Genomic DNA, 16,407 nt, shown 5'->3' on the forward strand with positions numbered 1-16,407 from the left:
GGAATGGCAAGAGCATGTTACTTACTGATTGATTGATTGATTGATTGAACTTACACAGACTTTTAGCAAAAGGCCTGATTTTACTAATCATCTATGTCTACCACTACTATTCTTGTTGGTTGTAAGAGCTTGAGAAAAGGCAGCCAAATCATGTAGAGATGTTATCAACTATATATTTTAATTCTGTGTCATCAACCACAGAATCACAAAATGGTTGAGGTTGGAAGGGACCTTCAGAAGTCATTCGGCCCAACACCCCTGCTCCAGCAGGGCCATCTGGAGCTGATTGCCCAGGACCAGATCCCAACAGCTTTTTAGTATCTCCCATGACGGAGACTTCATTACCTCCCTGGCCAACCTGCACCAATGCTCGGTCACCATCACAGTAAAAAAGTGTTTCCTGATGTTCAGATGGAAACTCCACTGTTTCACTTAATGTCCAATGACAGGACAGTAGACTGTGGGTATAAGCGGAACAATGGTGACAATTACCTATTTTTATGTCCCTGGACACCACTGAAAAGAGTTGGCCCCATTTTCTTTACACCCTCCCATCATATATTTGTACACATGGAGAAGATCGCCCAAGCCTTCTCTTCACCAGGTTAAACAGTGCCAGGTCTCTCAGCCTTTCCTTGTAGGAGAGGTGACCCTTTTGCTGGACTCTTTCCAGTATGTCCATGTCTCCCTTGTACCAGGGAGTACAGAACTGAACACAGTAGTCCAGGTGTGGCCTCACAAGTCCTGGTAGTCACAGGTGAATGTACAGTAGAATACTGCCAGCTTCAGCAGTGGAATAGTCACTAGCACCATACTGCCTTACAGTCTGAAAAACTGTTTTACAAGTTTTCTACGTACTGTTATGTCTGGTCAAAGTTCAGAGACACCTTTCCACACTATCAAGTTCTGAAAGAAAAGAGGAATTGTTTTAAAGTCATGAAGAGAAATAATCCACTTCAAAGCTCTGTAAAGTTCACTAGAAACAACAGCAAGCATTATTTACAAATGATTCACTAAGACGCATTTGTTTTAAAATTTTCTGTATTTTGGGAACAATTTCGCTTTTTTTAAACACAGGCAAAGTGATAAATGGTAACAAGTTTATAAAAATTAGCTTGAAATCTACTTACGATAGTAGAATATTATAGTAGATTATTATTATAGGAGTAGAACTCATGAAATATTTAAAATCATGCTTGTGACAGACCCAAATTTATACAGTAAAGAGCTTTCTTATAGGTGCTTAAAAGCAAAAGGTTGGCAAAACCTTTGTCTTTCTATTCAACCAATCTCTGTTTTTTAATATCTGAGATTAACTCAGATTTATTTGTGTTGTGTTTATTTCTCTACTGAAAGATGTTTCTCTAACCACAAACAAACTAATAAAGTTCTTTCTGTTTTGTAAGCGCTATTGCTTTAAATATTTTTGTAGGACATCATTATTTTTTATTTTTTAGCGTTCAAAAACTGTAAAGGGCATTCACTTGCTTGCATGACAAAATTTGATAAGGTGGCACACAGCCTGTTTTCAGTGTCAGTAAAATGCACTAATCAAATGTCATTCCAAAAGAACACAACAATTATGTTATTATTTACAAAATTCCAACTGGATAGCTATGAAAACTTGTTGATATTTTACTGAAATTGAATGGATGACCCAAAACTGAGGACAGTTTCCCAAAATGAGATTAGGAAGCATTTTTATTCATTTTTTATTTTTAATGCCATTGCCTCTTAAAAGTTGCTGCCTAACAAATCACATTTACTATCTTGAATCAGGTTATACTTAATGCAAAAGTATTTGATATGCAAAAATACGGGGACTTTTTGTTTAATGGCAAGTGATTCCAATGCCTATTATAACACATTTTTCCCCTGGTATTCTTTATTTAACTTATATTCATGATTCCTTTAACAAAATCAAATTAATAGAAGATATCTGGTATATAATTGCTAAGTAGACATACTAAAAACAAACTAGATACTGAGTCATTGACATCTGCTTATCTGTAAAATTCCTTTTTGTTCATACACTTTACTAGAAACCACTACTAATAGTGTATATTGTTTAGAAAATACCAGAAAATTTAAATTGAGAGATGGCTAAACAGTCTTTCCATACTAGCTGCATGTCTTATATTCAGAGATTTCAAAAGATAAGGTGCTTATGTCTGTGTGAAAATTCACTACAGCTCACCAGAATTGTAAAGAAAATAACATAAGAATTTTTTTTTTTTTGAAACTCCAACAACAGATAAAAAGCAACAGATAGATTTGAAACACAAATTGGAACCAAATGCATAAAGGAAAAAAAAAATTATATGAAATCAATCCAAGCCAGAATGCCCTAATAATGATGTTGCTGAACATGTGGAAAGATATCACATTTAGAGAGTATACATATAGTTTAATAGACATTATGGCAATAAATTAAAACAACCCAATTTTGCTTTGTATAGGCACAGAAAGAAGTAGCATAAAACAACATATGAAAAGATACGTATACTTGATAAGTCCACAGTAAAATTTCGCAAGAAATACACCTTTAGATTCAATACTAAAAATAAGCAGGTGAATTAGCAGCCAGTAAAATAAAGGCAAAAGTGTCATGAGCAGCTCTGTAAGAAGAAATTTATGGAGGTAGATAACTGAGTTGAGCATTGGCATTCTGCTTATATATTGGTTAAATGACAATTAAAAGAAGATATAAAAGTCTGCAAGTATTTGAAAGGCATAAGGAAACTGAGATGTAAGAAACTGAAGAAATTGAGTGATTATCAGGAGAACATTCTGGAAATAAAATGTATCATCAGGGGAGAAGGCTTTCTAAACAGTATGCAGCAAATCCTTCAAACTTGCATATTTGAAAATATTCTAGACAAACAGAAAAAGGTAGCATGGAAAACAGCCACAAGACAATGAGGATGAAGACCAGCACAGTTAGTATTTTCTCTTCCCTCCCCTGCCCCCATAACCTAGACTATAATGCAAGTTGCCATTGTTAGGGTTACCGTCTCCTTTAAAAGAGCATATCAGTCTTATAGTGTTGTCTTTTAGCATGTCAGCTAATTTTACTCTTCTTCAAAGAAAATACATTTCATGAATTTTAAAATACAACTCAATTCCAACTCTGTACTGTTTCAATAGTATATATCACTGAGTCTAAACCTTTTTTCCAAAATTTTTATGTAGAGCAAAAGTTCGAGAGCTCAATGCAAGCACAGGAAGAGATTCATATGACATGTGTGCAGGACTATGGCCTCATATGCTTAGAAATAAGGAACTGGAGATCAAGGCAAATGTCAGAGATCTCTTTTTCTTGGAAGTGGGGAAACTTGATGGACGGATCAAAAAACACATGCCAACACCGTGGTGAGGCTGGAGCGTTAGAGCAAAAGAAGATGAAATCCAATAGATGCTTATGCACCTGATCCAGCTTAAGCACACAAATTGTTCCAGGGATCAAGTGCTATAAATTGTTTCTGTGTTTTTCACAATAAGGCCTGTATGAAAAGATCAAAAATGAGCAAGCAGAAGGCTTTCTGGAAGAGGCTTGAGCAACAACCTCAACTTTGTCTACCACGATTTTGTGTTTCTTTAGCATTTTCATCCTTTGCCTTTTGCAAGTTAGCTGCTAATCATCACCTAATATGCTGGAAAACTTGAAAGACAAAAAAAAAAGGAGTGAAGAGAAATGGAAATATTTTGTTGACTAAAACATGTTGGCTTTAATGTGACAGTAGTCATGACCACAAATATCAGCACTACACATTTTTCCTGTATCAACTGAATTACTAGTTTTCTAGCTTTATTTCTCCTGGTAAAACACATACATTTCCCAACAAGCGTTTTAAAGGGTGCACTTACAGGTACTAGAATAGAGCTCCTTCAGTCCCCGACTCAGCTACAGCCCTGAAAAACTTAAAGCAACTCATCTTAAAAATTCTTCCCCACTACCCCAAATAGCAAAACTCAAGAAAACAGACACCATCTTCTGGCTTTAGAGAAGATGGCAGATGATCCAAAATACACACACAAAAATAAACAAAGATCAAGAGCATTACAACAGGAAGTTGCAAGGCCAGGAAAAGAGAGAGAGATCTTTTATTAATATGTGTGCTATACTGAAAAAAGTCATGGAGAAATGCAACGTAGGAGTAGAGGAGAAAAGTGTAGAGAACTGATAGACTGACAATGAGAAAACAAACCAGGGCAAAAACCAAAGAGGTTCTCTGATCAGAGCAACATTATTTCAGCTGATATTTCTTTAACATGGCAAAACTTCCACTGTTCTTCTCTAAGCATATATAGTTCTGCCCCTTTTTGAGGTGGGTAAACAAACCCAAAAGCTAACACAACAGCAACTCACCCATCAAAGCTGAAAATCTTTAGAAAACCTCTCTGATGGCAAATTGTAGAGTCCACACTGGGCACAAACCTTCCTTTCTATTACCTGTACCATAAAAGTCTCAAAAATCAACCAAGTTCACAGTTCTAAACCAGGAATAAACAGCACAAACTTAATTTTATAGAAGCAGCGTCCTGAAGACTGAGTGAAGAATAGAGGAAAGGTCATTCAGCTTGCAAACCCAGGTTTCCACTGTAGAAAGAAACCAGCACGTGATCAAGGCTAGATGTGCAATGCAGTCTTAACCCGGATGCACATCTGGATTAGAAGCCTGGATGTACTATTATTTTCCCAGGTTAGTACTGCTAATGACACAAGAGTTGATCTATCTAGCTGAAAAAAAAATTTACATTTTGGTAGTGACAAGTGACACATTTCTGTTTCACTTTGTTTTTCTTTAACTAAGAACAGTGACTGAGTGCTATAGAAGTTTTCATTTGACAAGCAAGTATGAAGTGCCCCCATATGTGAGATTCATGCTCTCAAGTTAACCCCACTTTGTCTAAAAAAAGAAACACCTCTGTGACAGATGAGCTGCCTTCCGTTTCTTCCATTTCCATTCATCTACCAATGTCCTGAAGAATTGGCTTTTCATTCATTCAGTGCCAGATGTGTCATACAAGTACCAGTTAAAGTTAAGGATGATTCACTGAGCCTGTATAAATCCAGGCAGAACACCTTTACATACAAAGTAACTCACTACCAAGCGCCCTACTCCCTTGCTGCTTTTCTGTGCTATGTGGTGGATTCCATGCCCTCTCCCTTTTTCATTACACGTAGGAGACTTTACTTCCTTGCAGAGACCAAACTGTCAAATAGTATTTACTTAAGCTTGTTCTAGAAAAAATGTGATAGGACTCTTCCTCTAACACACAACTCGGGTGAAACAGAGAAGCTACTTCTGAGATTTTTTTCCCACTTTCTTAACTTGATAGTCGAAAGCAAGAATTGCAGAAAATACGATTCACCGAAATGTACAGGCATTTCAAATGCACATTCATCACTATGGGTAGGCAACGACCTCCCATGCCATGTAAACCAAGCACTCTATGTTACCTATGTCAAACGAAACAAAGTCATAAATAAACCTGCAACAATACCAAAAGTCCTACAAATTAAATTGTCAAAATTAAATGTTTCGGAAAACTTCGGCACTATACTGAGGTGTTCTGAACCTGCCACACAAATAGTGATGCATATGATGGCAATTCAATGCAGATAATCCCTCCAATGATTTCTAGATGGGAGAAAACACATGCTGCATACTAAAATAGTTTAAATATTGCTAAATATGTTATTTGGTAATGCATTTGGAAGCTGTCACACATATAAATGTTACCCTCTATAGCAATATATTAAATTAACAGAAAAATACATGTTGTTCAGAGTAACCATGCTTTTCTTCCCTCCAAAAAAAGCTGAAGCTGATTAAATCACAACAGAGACACAAAGAAAGGGGCAGAAAAGCTTGTCAAGATCCTCTGAATGGGCACAGAAGTCAAAGATGATTAACAAGGCTATCAAAAAGGCACTACTCTTCTGATAACTGACGTTTTATTCTTGCCCTGGTTTACCCCTTCGATTATTAATAGGTCTTACTTAATAAAGGGAGCAATCTTCCTTTTGCATGAACCATTCTTCTTCCCTTCCTTCTACTTTTTTAGTAAAAACCACAGGACAACTTTCCCACCGTGACAGGATAGAACAAGAGGGCAGATAAGAAAGATAAAGAAAAATAATGTAGAATGAAGAATTTACTAAAATACATTAAAAACTGGGTCCAGTATATTCTCAGGAATTGTTCTTCCTGAGCCACAGGCCACAGAAAATTAACGATTAGTAGCGTAACAGTCACACCAAGCGTAGGAAAACCAGTTCAGAGATCTAAACCTATGAAGATCTAACAATGAAAATCCTTGTTAAGAAATGAAATTTGGCATCTGTGCAGATACACCCCTGCAGGCAACCAATTGGCCTGAATACATTCCAGTCATTGACTACCTAACTTAGTTAAGAGACTACATCAGAAGTGGCAACGCGATCATTCCTTATTAGATATACGAGGAAACAGTGACAGCAAATAATTTTTCATAAAACCATTAGCAAATTATGTCTAGGCAAATGAGTAAGTAAAAGCTTCTAATCCTGTGATCTAATAGACTGTACTGTCTCCTCAAAGGAAAAGGTGTAAGTCACATAATTTATGACACCTGACACAAGAATGGAAAGGGACTAGAAAATATAATGCAAGCAACAATATTATGACTGCTTAGTTGACATCATCAGATGATTGCAGCTCTAAGTTCAGAATGTTGTGTGGAGGAACGCACAAGCAATCTTCTGTTCTTTCTCCTGTCTTCTTTAGTAATCCAGACTTTGTTCTTCTGAGAGCTTTAATAATGGCCAAGCATTTGACCTTGCTTTTTTAAAAATGAAGGGGTCAGCAGTGGTACGTCCTCAGCAGACCAATCTCTTAATTACAAATTTATAGTCATGTTTTAAAAGCAACCAGCTCAAATTTGTGCTCTGTTGTTTTACTGTCCAGTTCTTGTATTGTTAGGGAGAATTTGCTAGTAGTATAGAGTAAACCATTTTGTGGCTCTTTTCAATGTCAACAAGAGCAATTATTTGAAGTTTAAAGGTATAAAAAATCCCAAGCAGCAGAAACTAAAGTAGTTCCAAACAACAACAACAACAAAAAAGCAAAACTAAACAAAACAAAAAAAAGAGCCCATGGTATTTTCTTTCTTACACTATACCCATCCTAATGGTAACACTAGCATTGTATTGGTCTGAAAACATGACAAGATTTTCTTTCATAAATGTAGAGCTAAAATCCAGTGCACCTATTTTTTTTTTATATTTGCATAACATCAAGAGCATTTTTAACTGACTTACAAAGGCACTGCACTGCAGTGAAGCAGGCATTCTACAGAGCTGAAACAGTTACTTGTGTTTCCCCTTTCACCTTCTGCACAAGTAAAATGACTCACTACATTTCAGATCACAATACAACAAGACAACAAATAACTTTTTCTTAATACTGACTAGACTTCATGTAATTCACAATACAATATTTTGTGCTCAGACCCTTCTCAACATAAGTTACTTTGACATATAATGTCAATTAACATTATAGCTGTACTTTCTCAGTCTGTTATGTATCTTAATAAAGATTTCCTTTCAATTTTGCATCTTTATTAATTTTCGTAAGAGAAAAAAAGTGGTTTTTTTAAATTTTCATTTAAAATCTGGAATTCTCAACATTTCTATACCTAATCTACCTCTATTGATCTAAAACAATACTAGTTGTAAGAGATAACATATGAGCTAAACTCACGCTCCCAAGAAAATGTAAAGTGGTAAAACCATCTCTCAAAAGATCACTAAAGGAAAAATCAAGGCCTCTTAATTCAGTTCCGAGGCATATGCATTAATAAAAATTACCAAATTACATTAACTATGACCCCCATGATGCCTAATTCAATCTATACATAGAAGTGATTATATTAATGGAACGAGCAGGTATTGGAGATTTCATGCTAACCCTGTATTTATGTCAAGAATTCATACTTTATTTACTACACAACACTCAAACTCTTTTCTGACTACATGAATTACTAATTTCCTCATGAGTACTCAATACTGCCACGTGGTACCAATTCACAAGCAATAACGTATTGTACATCATATACCTATGTCATCAGCAATCACTTTATTCTTATTTTACACAACAGGAACTGAGAAAACCAGCTGGGTCTGGATCAAGTTCTGGAAGGTCTAGGCCTGAAAACGTGTATTTGCTGATGAATAAACTATACTGCAAACGTTAGCAGAGGTCAAAAGTTCACGTTCAGACCTCTCCTGGACAAGGACTTACGAGCTTAGCCTGGAGTCAGGTTGCAGGTCTGGAGGAAGTTTCATTAGTTGCTGAATCCACTAAAACTTACTAGTTTAGGAATAAAAGTGGTGCAGGAAGGGAAGAATGATTTATCATTATTCTGGCTCAAGTATGGCTTTCTCTTAATCCTAATGTTATGTTCACTGGTGGGTGCAGTAAAGTCTAATACTCCAGGATAAGGATTAGCTGGGAAATGTGAAAACAGTTTGTATTTTGCGATAATCTGGGTAGGTGTCTCCAGGATAATATTAGCCTATTACCACTAAAGTCGTATACTGAAAAAGTCTCAATAATTGACTTTCTTAGTGGAACATAAAAACCACAGAGGACAAGGAAATGCAGACAAGAAGGGTAGAGGTGGAGGCAAGATAGGGTAACTGTGGAAATGTTGATGATCAATAGATTCCTGTTAATATGGAAACAGTGGTGTTTTAATGGTGATGGAACAGTGGGTAAACTAGTTAAGTCTGATGATTGATCCTGCTTGTAGCTTGGAATAAGAGCAAGGGTTGGAAGAGAGAATCTGTCCCTCTCATTTCCTCTGCAAGGTCTCCACAGGACCAAAACTTCTTCATTGAGTTATGCTTTCAATATTTTTCAGTATTTCATTTGTAGGTTGTGATTTTTTCATTTGCATAACACTCAAAAAAGACATTTCGCTCTTATATTTTGCCATTTAGCTCTTATACTTTGACACCCAATAGGAGACGATTATCATAAAAATCATACAGTAATGTCACTGCTTGATAAAATCAAATTCAGTGTTTTTTAAAGAAAGATTCCTCTGTATTCACATCTCTTCACAGTTCTTGTAAACAATTACTCATGTTTTTTATCCTTTCTACTTCAGCACAGCTACCATTTCAGAAACTGTTGACAAGCAGCTCTTCATTTGGACCAATCTAAAGCCTGCTTGAATTAGCAGGAAGTCTTCCATTAACATAATGGAATGTGAAAACTAACAACATGTTTCTTCTAATGAAGTTGAAATCGGTTCAAAAACAGGTTCTCAGTGTACTGAAAGTCTTGCAAGAGGCCAAAATAGTGGAGAATATAAGAAATATATTACATGTTGAGTAAAGATGGATTATGAAAGCACAAAAAATCCTCAACTTTATAGTGTTTCCGAAGTGTCACAAAAGTTCTTTTTTTTCTCCCCCCTTAGGCTATTTAATTTAGCTATTTATAGATACATTCTGATATATCCATCTTTCTTTAGAATCATTTAGTGCTGTCACATGGTAGCTGGAAAGCACCACTGACAATAAATTTTAGTATGAAATATGCATTTGTATTTCTATAATGCAAATATAACTCATGTAATGGTTAAAATTTAAAAATAACATCAAATGAATGGGCCAAAATCAAGAAAAATAACTTTATACAAGTAAAAACTCCATAAAGAGATAAAACAAATTTATCTAGCATAGCTTTCAGCAGGATATTACTAGCAGTTTAAATTAGAGGTAGTCCTCATCCTAACATCAAGTACTTTAAATTATTTATTTTGACTCAAACAACTGAAAATCTTGAATTTCATTTGAGATGGCAAATAAACCAAATATTTGGAGGGAAAAGGTTCTTAATATTTTAATATTATAGGACCATATATAAAATTTTAAAGATTATAGATTATTGAACAGATAGCAAAACTATTCTTCTGCAATCATTAACTTCACATTTCTTTTTTAGAGTGTGAAGTCATTTGATAACAGGCATCTTGTAAACAGGCATTTGGAATACTACTGGGAAAACATGGCTTAATTCACTTTGTTAAAATTAAAAATTGGTAACCAAGTCACTTTATTTATTCTACATTACGTTTCTTTAAACTGAAGAGTAAGTGTACTTTAATAGAGACTCTGTATCGAATGGAAATACGAATGGAAATACGACAGAAATGATGAATAATTCTGTCATAAAATCAAGCTTCAACTAAAATGACAAAAACATTTTTGTTAAAAGAATATCTGCTGACAATAAAGAGATTTTTCAAGATTAAAATTTTGTCTCTGCACATTTACACTGCCATTTGTTTGATGATATGAACCACAGCACCTAACCAGTTGCTACTAATGAACATCATAATCACTATAATCAAACAAACAAAGCAACCACAAATTAGGAAAGAATTACACTACCATTTAGGAAGTACTACTATGTTCTAAATGAGTAATTATATTTGGAGATTGTAAATGAACTTGAGGTTGCCCTGAAAGGGCGATTTTTTGGATTACTGTGCCTGTAAAATCACCATTTGATCTTCTGGATGTTACAGAACCATTTGCCACAGGCCTTAATTTTACCAACTGTATTCAATCTACAGCCTGCTTCATGCGGTCCATCTCATTGCTAAAAGGAAAAGGAAGAATCTGTTTTACTAATGCTCCAGTCCTATTTTTTTCTATACGCTAATTTATTTCAAAGGAATACTTTGCCAACTGATGTCAGCAGGAAAAAAAAAAAAAAAAAAAAGAACAAAAAAAGCAATATTCACTTAGCCCAAATCATCAAAGAATTATCATATAAATGCATTTATCTATTCTGACTTTTTCATCATGACATTACAATAGATGTACAATATAATACTGGCATAAACCCAAAATAACAACTTGCTGTAGGTGTGCAGTTTGGGCTTAGAAACTTATAGTTATTTCAACTGAAAAATGAGATGTCATACTAATTGACTCCTAAATATATTTTTTCTATTGGCAAGTTATGTAGTATTGTCAACAATGGATACTGGAGTAAAAGGTGTTTATGGTTTATACCTCAGGCTGGTGCCACACTGCTTCTAAAGGAGTTTTTCTGTTCTAAAGAAAAGAAAGGAAGCTTGTTATGTTTCAGAACATTCTTTTCCCATAGCTACTTTATAACCTCACTGCCACTTAATGGAAAAGTGCTTTTACTGAAGGATTATTTTAGGGAGGGAGATGGTGGAAATAGGAAAGAAAGTGGGTAAAAAGGGAACAACGTAATTATCACCAAATACAGTCTCATAGATTTGTTCTCTTACATTCATGAAATTCAACCACACAGAAAGGTGTAGTCAGTGAGCAAAACAACCGAAGATTTAATGTTGTAAGAGGATCTATTTCAGATATGCCAATGTTTGTTTTATTATCAGTTCTAATCTGCTAATTTGTTATGACAGGTGTAAGTCACTAGCTAAGACATCCTTCTTAAAACAACAGTTGCGGGCTTTTACTGTTCATGAGGAATATCAAGGTTATTGTCCAGCTCAAATAGAAAAAGAGAGCTTCCATCAACAGACGTCAAAACAGATAAGCACAGATTTGACATGCACTTGTAGAACTATCACCTGCTATCAGTGCTGCAATGACAGCTTTATGGTGAGAATGTCAACAAATTTAATCATGCTCTGCACTCCAAATATGGCTGAATTGAATATGATAAACATATGTCTTTCTGCCACACAGTCGGTGTTTACTGCTGTAATTTTATTTTTATAATGATATGACTAATAAGTGTGTGGATTCTTTTCTTTCTGCATAGGTGTATCCGTATTCCAGTCAAGCACACTACCATAAAATTTTCCAGTGAAAGTATACATTTTCAATTGATGCTATAGACGTGACAGGAGAAAAGCTGATGGGAATGCACTGCAATGAGTGAGGGAGGGAAGAAAGCAGAAAGGAAGAAATATTTATATTTAAGATTATACAGAATCACTTAGTTTGGTCTGACTCTGTGTTTAATCAGATCTTTATTTTGTATGTGTTGACCACTACTTCTTGCCTGTATTTCATTTTGACAGGTTCTAGACCTCCTTGAGTATCTTGGTAACATTAGTTGCACTGAAATTATTATTGGTTCCTTCTACATTTTCTTCCAATTATCTGTACAGAGACAGTGATACCACCACAAAGACCACAGTCATCATTTATTAGCCTTTTTAATACACTTTACAGCTTGCCCTAGGCCTATTTTTGAACAAGGAAATTTCCCCATGAAATCCCCAAAGCACAGCTAGCATAAAATATCTTTCAGGTCTTACTTTCCTTGAAGTACCAAGACTTCTCACTGTTTACCACTATGATTTTTAGAAAATATCCCTAAAATAGACTTTAAAAAATAATCTTTTAAAAGCTTTTGAAAGTGTTAAATGTCTCAATTAATTTTCTCAATAAAACAATTAAAAATCTCTTAGTTAAGTATATCAGTTTTCAAACAGAAGTTACTAAACAATGAAAATAGAGACAGATACTCAAAAGAAACAGCCACATATTCTCCCCAAGCAAATAAGCCAGTAGTTCTGAAAGGAAGAGAAATTATAAAGCCAAAATTCCTATGCTTTTCATTAGTAAAAGATTTCCTTCCTTGTGGATTGTCTGACGTCTAACAGAATTAATGCCTTTTCCTCTGCAGACATTGGTCTCTCTCCTCTACTGACACAGAACCTAAATATTTTAAGACTTGTACCCTTAAGAATAAAAATGGCTAACAGGATCAGAAGTTACTGATGTGGAATAGAGGAGGATACAGATAAAAAGAGCAATTTTGCTAGTTTCATTTAAGAAACCTGACCGAAAATTAGAAAGGCATTCCTATCATTGTACAGTGGAAGGAAACTTTTAAACCACTCAGAAAACATTTATTAAAAGTAGGGATTGAAAAAGATAGAAAGGTACTTCATTTCACAAACACACACTATTTATTTACAGGCATTGTCCTTCAAGTAAATTAGAGTACAAAAACAAGTCATTCATTATCTTTATTTACAACCAACACGGATAGGAAACATAAGAAATTACATGTATATTCATCATTATTAATTCCAATTAGCAAGATTTAGTAGTGTTTTTTTATATAATATTATGTAAAGAACTATTTGACTATCTTTGACTAGAAACTTCCCCAACATGGTACTTAGAAAACTTCATATATCTTTTCCGTTCAAAACTTCACTATTAATGGAGCTGACATTCACCCTTTAACAAAGGATATTTGTATACTAAGCCTCAGAGTTCACTAAGATCGTGAATACTAAACAAGATCTACCTCCCTCTTAATCAGAGCACTGAACTGAACTGTTCAACTTGCCGTTTAATATTTCAGGCTTTCCTAGACAATAACAAATGGATATATAACTGAAGACAAAAATCAAGAACTCAAAGTAGCTGCCAGAGACACTTTTAATACAGTACGATAGTTGGTCGAGTCCTAGTTTATTTGTTATGTTGCGGAAAATAAAGGTCTTGCTGAGTTTCCTATCATCCCTGTATAGTGGAGAATGGAATTGGTTCAGCACCACAAAGAAAAAGAAGAGCAATGGAGTCTTTTGATTGCAGAGGATAATCTATAAACACAAGGAACAAAGTTGACCCTCGATGTGATCTCTGTTCACCTCTGACAAGGGATGGCAAACTAGAGACATCGTTATAGGGTACAAAACAGCTTTTAGGAAAGGTTCCTAAAGGAAATCATTCTTCTATTCAGCCATGTTGCTATAGAAACAGAACTAATCAAGTCTGTTCACAAAGGCTTTTATGTCAGCTTCTGTTAGCAAACTCATATAAAAAGTAGAACTCAAACTAAATTAACATGACAGTCATTAAGCTATTAAGATAGGTAAAAGAAGGAAATAATTTACAAACAAATGTATCACATCTTGCCTCTTAAATACCGAGCTTTTAAGGTGTAAATCAGCTTATTGCAAGGGTTCACTGCCCAGTTCTGCTCACTGTCTTATATTTTCATGTAATCTGAAAAGGCATAATTTATATAGAATGCTGTCCCCAAACTCACTGGGTCACAAGCTATACATTTTTTCTTCTGTTTCTTACTCCCAACCACTAAAGCAAGGTTGTATCATATCCCATCATCTTTGTAAACTTCATTCCTTCATAATACATCTTTCATCAAAAGACTTCAGCTAAAAGGACAGACTTACTGAGGAAGTTTACATCTACCCAATCATATCTTTAAAGTATTGATTCTGCAAAAAGTTCACAGCAACTGCTACCACTACAATTAAAAGGGCACTTTGTGAAAATGGATTTCCAAATTAAAACACGGCAAATTTCCCATAACTCCCCACCTAATGTACAAAAGACATTACGGGTAGCACAATCTGGATCTTGATATCTACACCAAAGATGAGTTTTGTTTTGTGGCATTTTTGGATGATGACTGAAGCTCATGCAGGACTAATACTAAATTGCAGATTTCATGTTACTATACAGGCTACCGCACATTAAAGAAAAGAGTTTGTGAAAGACTCGCAAGAATCTCTGCCTCTTTTAAACTGCTCAAGCCATCTAGTCATCCAGTCCTAGTTTGACTCAAAATATACTATGGAACTATTTCAGTTTATATCTCTTAAAGAGCAAACTATTTTTACACTTTGCAGATACGCTCCAGGATTTCCCTTTCCATTCCCTTCACGATATCCAAAATGTTATAACAGTTATAACCATGAGTAGCATACCAAAACAGAGAGACTTTAGGCACATTCAAAATTCTTTGTTGTATGTTAACAAAATTTTAATTAATTAATTATTTTTTGTAAATTAACTTAATTAGTTAATTTTTTGAAATGAACTTAATTTCATGTCTTTTGAGATATAAAAGATTGAGTTTCATGATCCCGGTCTGATTCAAACAAATTATGAACCTTAAGTGGATTCACACACACCCACCAAATGAACTCCCTGCTCCCAGTAGATTAAGATTCTTCACATTGGGATGTTTTCTGAAAAACTTTTAAAATTACTTATTTAGTCTTTCTATTTCATTTCTGAAATGTCAAAAAAAAACAAAAACAAAAACCAAAAAAACACAAACAAACAAAAACCCCCAAAAACCACAAAACCAAAACAACAACAAAAAAACAGTACAAGGAAAATATTCCTGTTCTTCAGCAGTATTTATAAATACAATGAATGTCCTGGATCATTTAAAATGTAGAAAACTCTGGGATTTGCTTTGTTTCAGAAATCTTGTGGGGTTTTGTTGTTTGCTTTTTGTTTTTTTTTTCTCCCAAGGAACACCACAAAACTGAGGTTAAACAGTTATAAAGAAATTTAAAAAGTAGGTTTGATAATGTGTTGCTCTTCTCCACAAAGACTCAATTCAAGCAAAAGTCAACAGACTTCGTAATCTGTAGATAGTTTGCAATGATTTCCATGTTTATATATGAATTATATAAATTATAGTTTGCTGTTTCTGCTTTGAAACAGATTATCAAATGTGCTGTTTAAATTGTAAGGAGGATGAACGTCCTAATTCTACTGCCTCAGGGTGCTATGCAGAACATCTCAAATTCCAAACATGTTTTATATTATTACTGCTCTAGAATCCCCCAAACCCCAAGAAAGCAGTCCTGGGACCATGTCTCCTTTTCCTGTCAGCAGGATCGAGCTCAGATTCTGCAGTTTATACTAAAGCCTCAGATCTACATCTGAAACCGACAGCTTGAGCCTCGGTGACTCCCACAGTTCAGAATATTTTGCTTACCCACTCCATGACACTCTAGAAGTAAAAAGATGAGGCTTTGAATTCAAGTATATTTTTACAACTTAAAATGTATTTATCTAGTTTTATAAATAACATGGTAATTTACAAATGATATAAAAGGAATAGAGGTAGGGTCCCTTGCCCAAAAGTTTACAAAATTATAGGTAAATTAGAGCTCATACTATGATATCCTTAAACAAAAAATATCTAACCTCATGCATTCAAGATAACTCTAATCCCTAAATAAAGTCTACAAACAGATTAATTACTCGGGGCATTTCCCAGTCCCTTAGTCAATGCTCCAACAGCAGCTTTTTTTCCGGAACCCCCACTATGGGACTAGGTTTCTTCTGGAAAACAAGTGGGCCTCTTTTCTTCACACAAATAGTGGTTTCCTCACAATTATTCCCTTTCCCATTCTGCTTTTCCTTGCCTTATGATTGACTTACCAACATCTTCAACCTGTAAACAGGCCAGCACTCAAAAGCTTTTCCTTTGCTATTTCAAATTCAGCCTTCTGTTGCAAAGAAATATTAAGAAACATGTTCTGATTTTGATGATGTTTGTACTTCAGATGAAACAGAAATTGTTTTATCAATTAAAATAAATTAATCTAGCC

The 16,407-nt window shown here is 34.8% G+C and overlaps 1 protein-coding gene across 24 annotated transcripts in view; it reads right to left on the bottom strand.

Moving 5' to 3' along the window:
- PTPRD (protein tyrosine phosphatase receptor type D) overlaps positions 1-16,407 on the bottom strand; it is a 1,287,856-nt gene that overhangs the window by 318,040 nt on the left and 953,409 nt on the right. For 19 of the 24 annotated variants that reach the window (XM_074569146.1, XM_074569143.1, XM_074569164.1 and 16 more), the window contains one exon: positions 859-906. The exons of the other annotated variants lie outside the window; for them this stretch is intronic. The gene's annotated coding sequence lies outside the window, so the exon portion shown is untranslated. The remainder of the gene's footprint in view (positions 1-858; positions 907-16,407) is intronic. 24 annotated transcript variants of the gene reach the window in all.

Source organism: Larus michahellis, chromosome Z (assembly GCF_964199755.1).
Source record: "Larus michahellis chromosome Z, bLarMic1.1, whole genome shotgun sequence".
NCBI classification, from domain to species: domain Eukaryota; kingdom Metazoa; phylum Chordata; class Aves; order Charadriiformes; family Laridae; genus Larus; species Larus michahellis.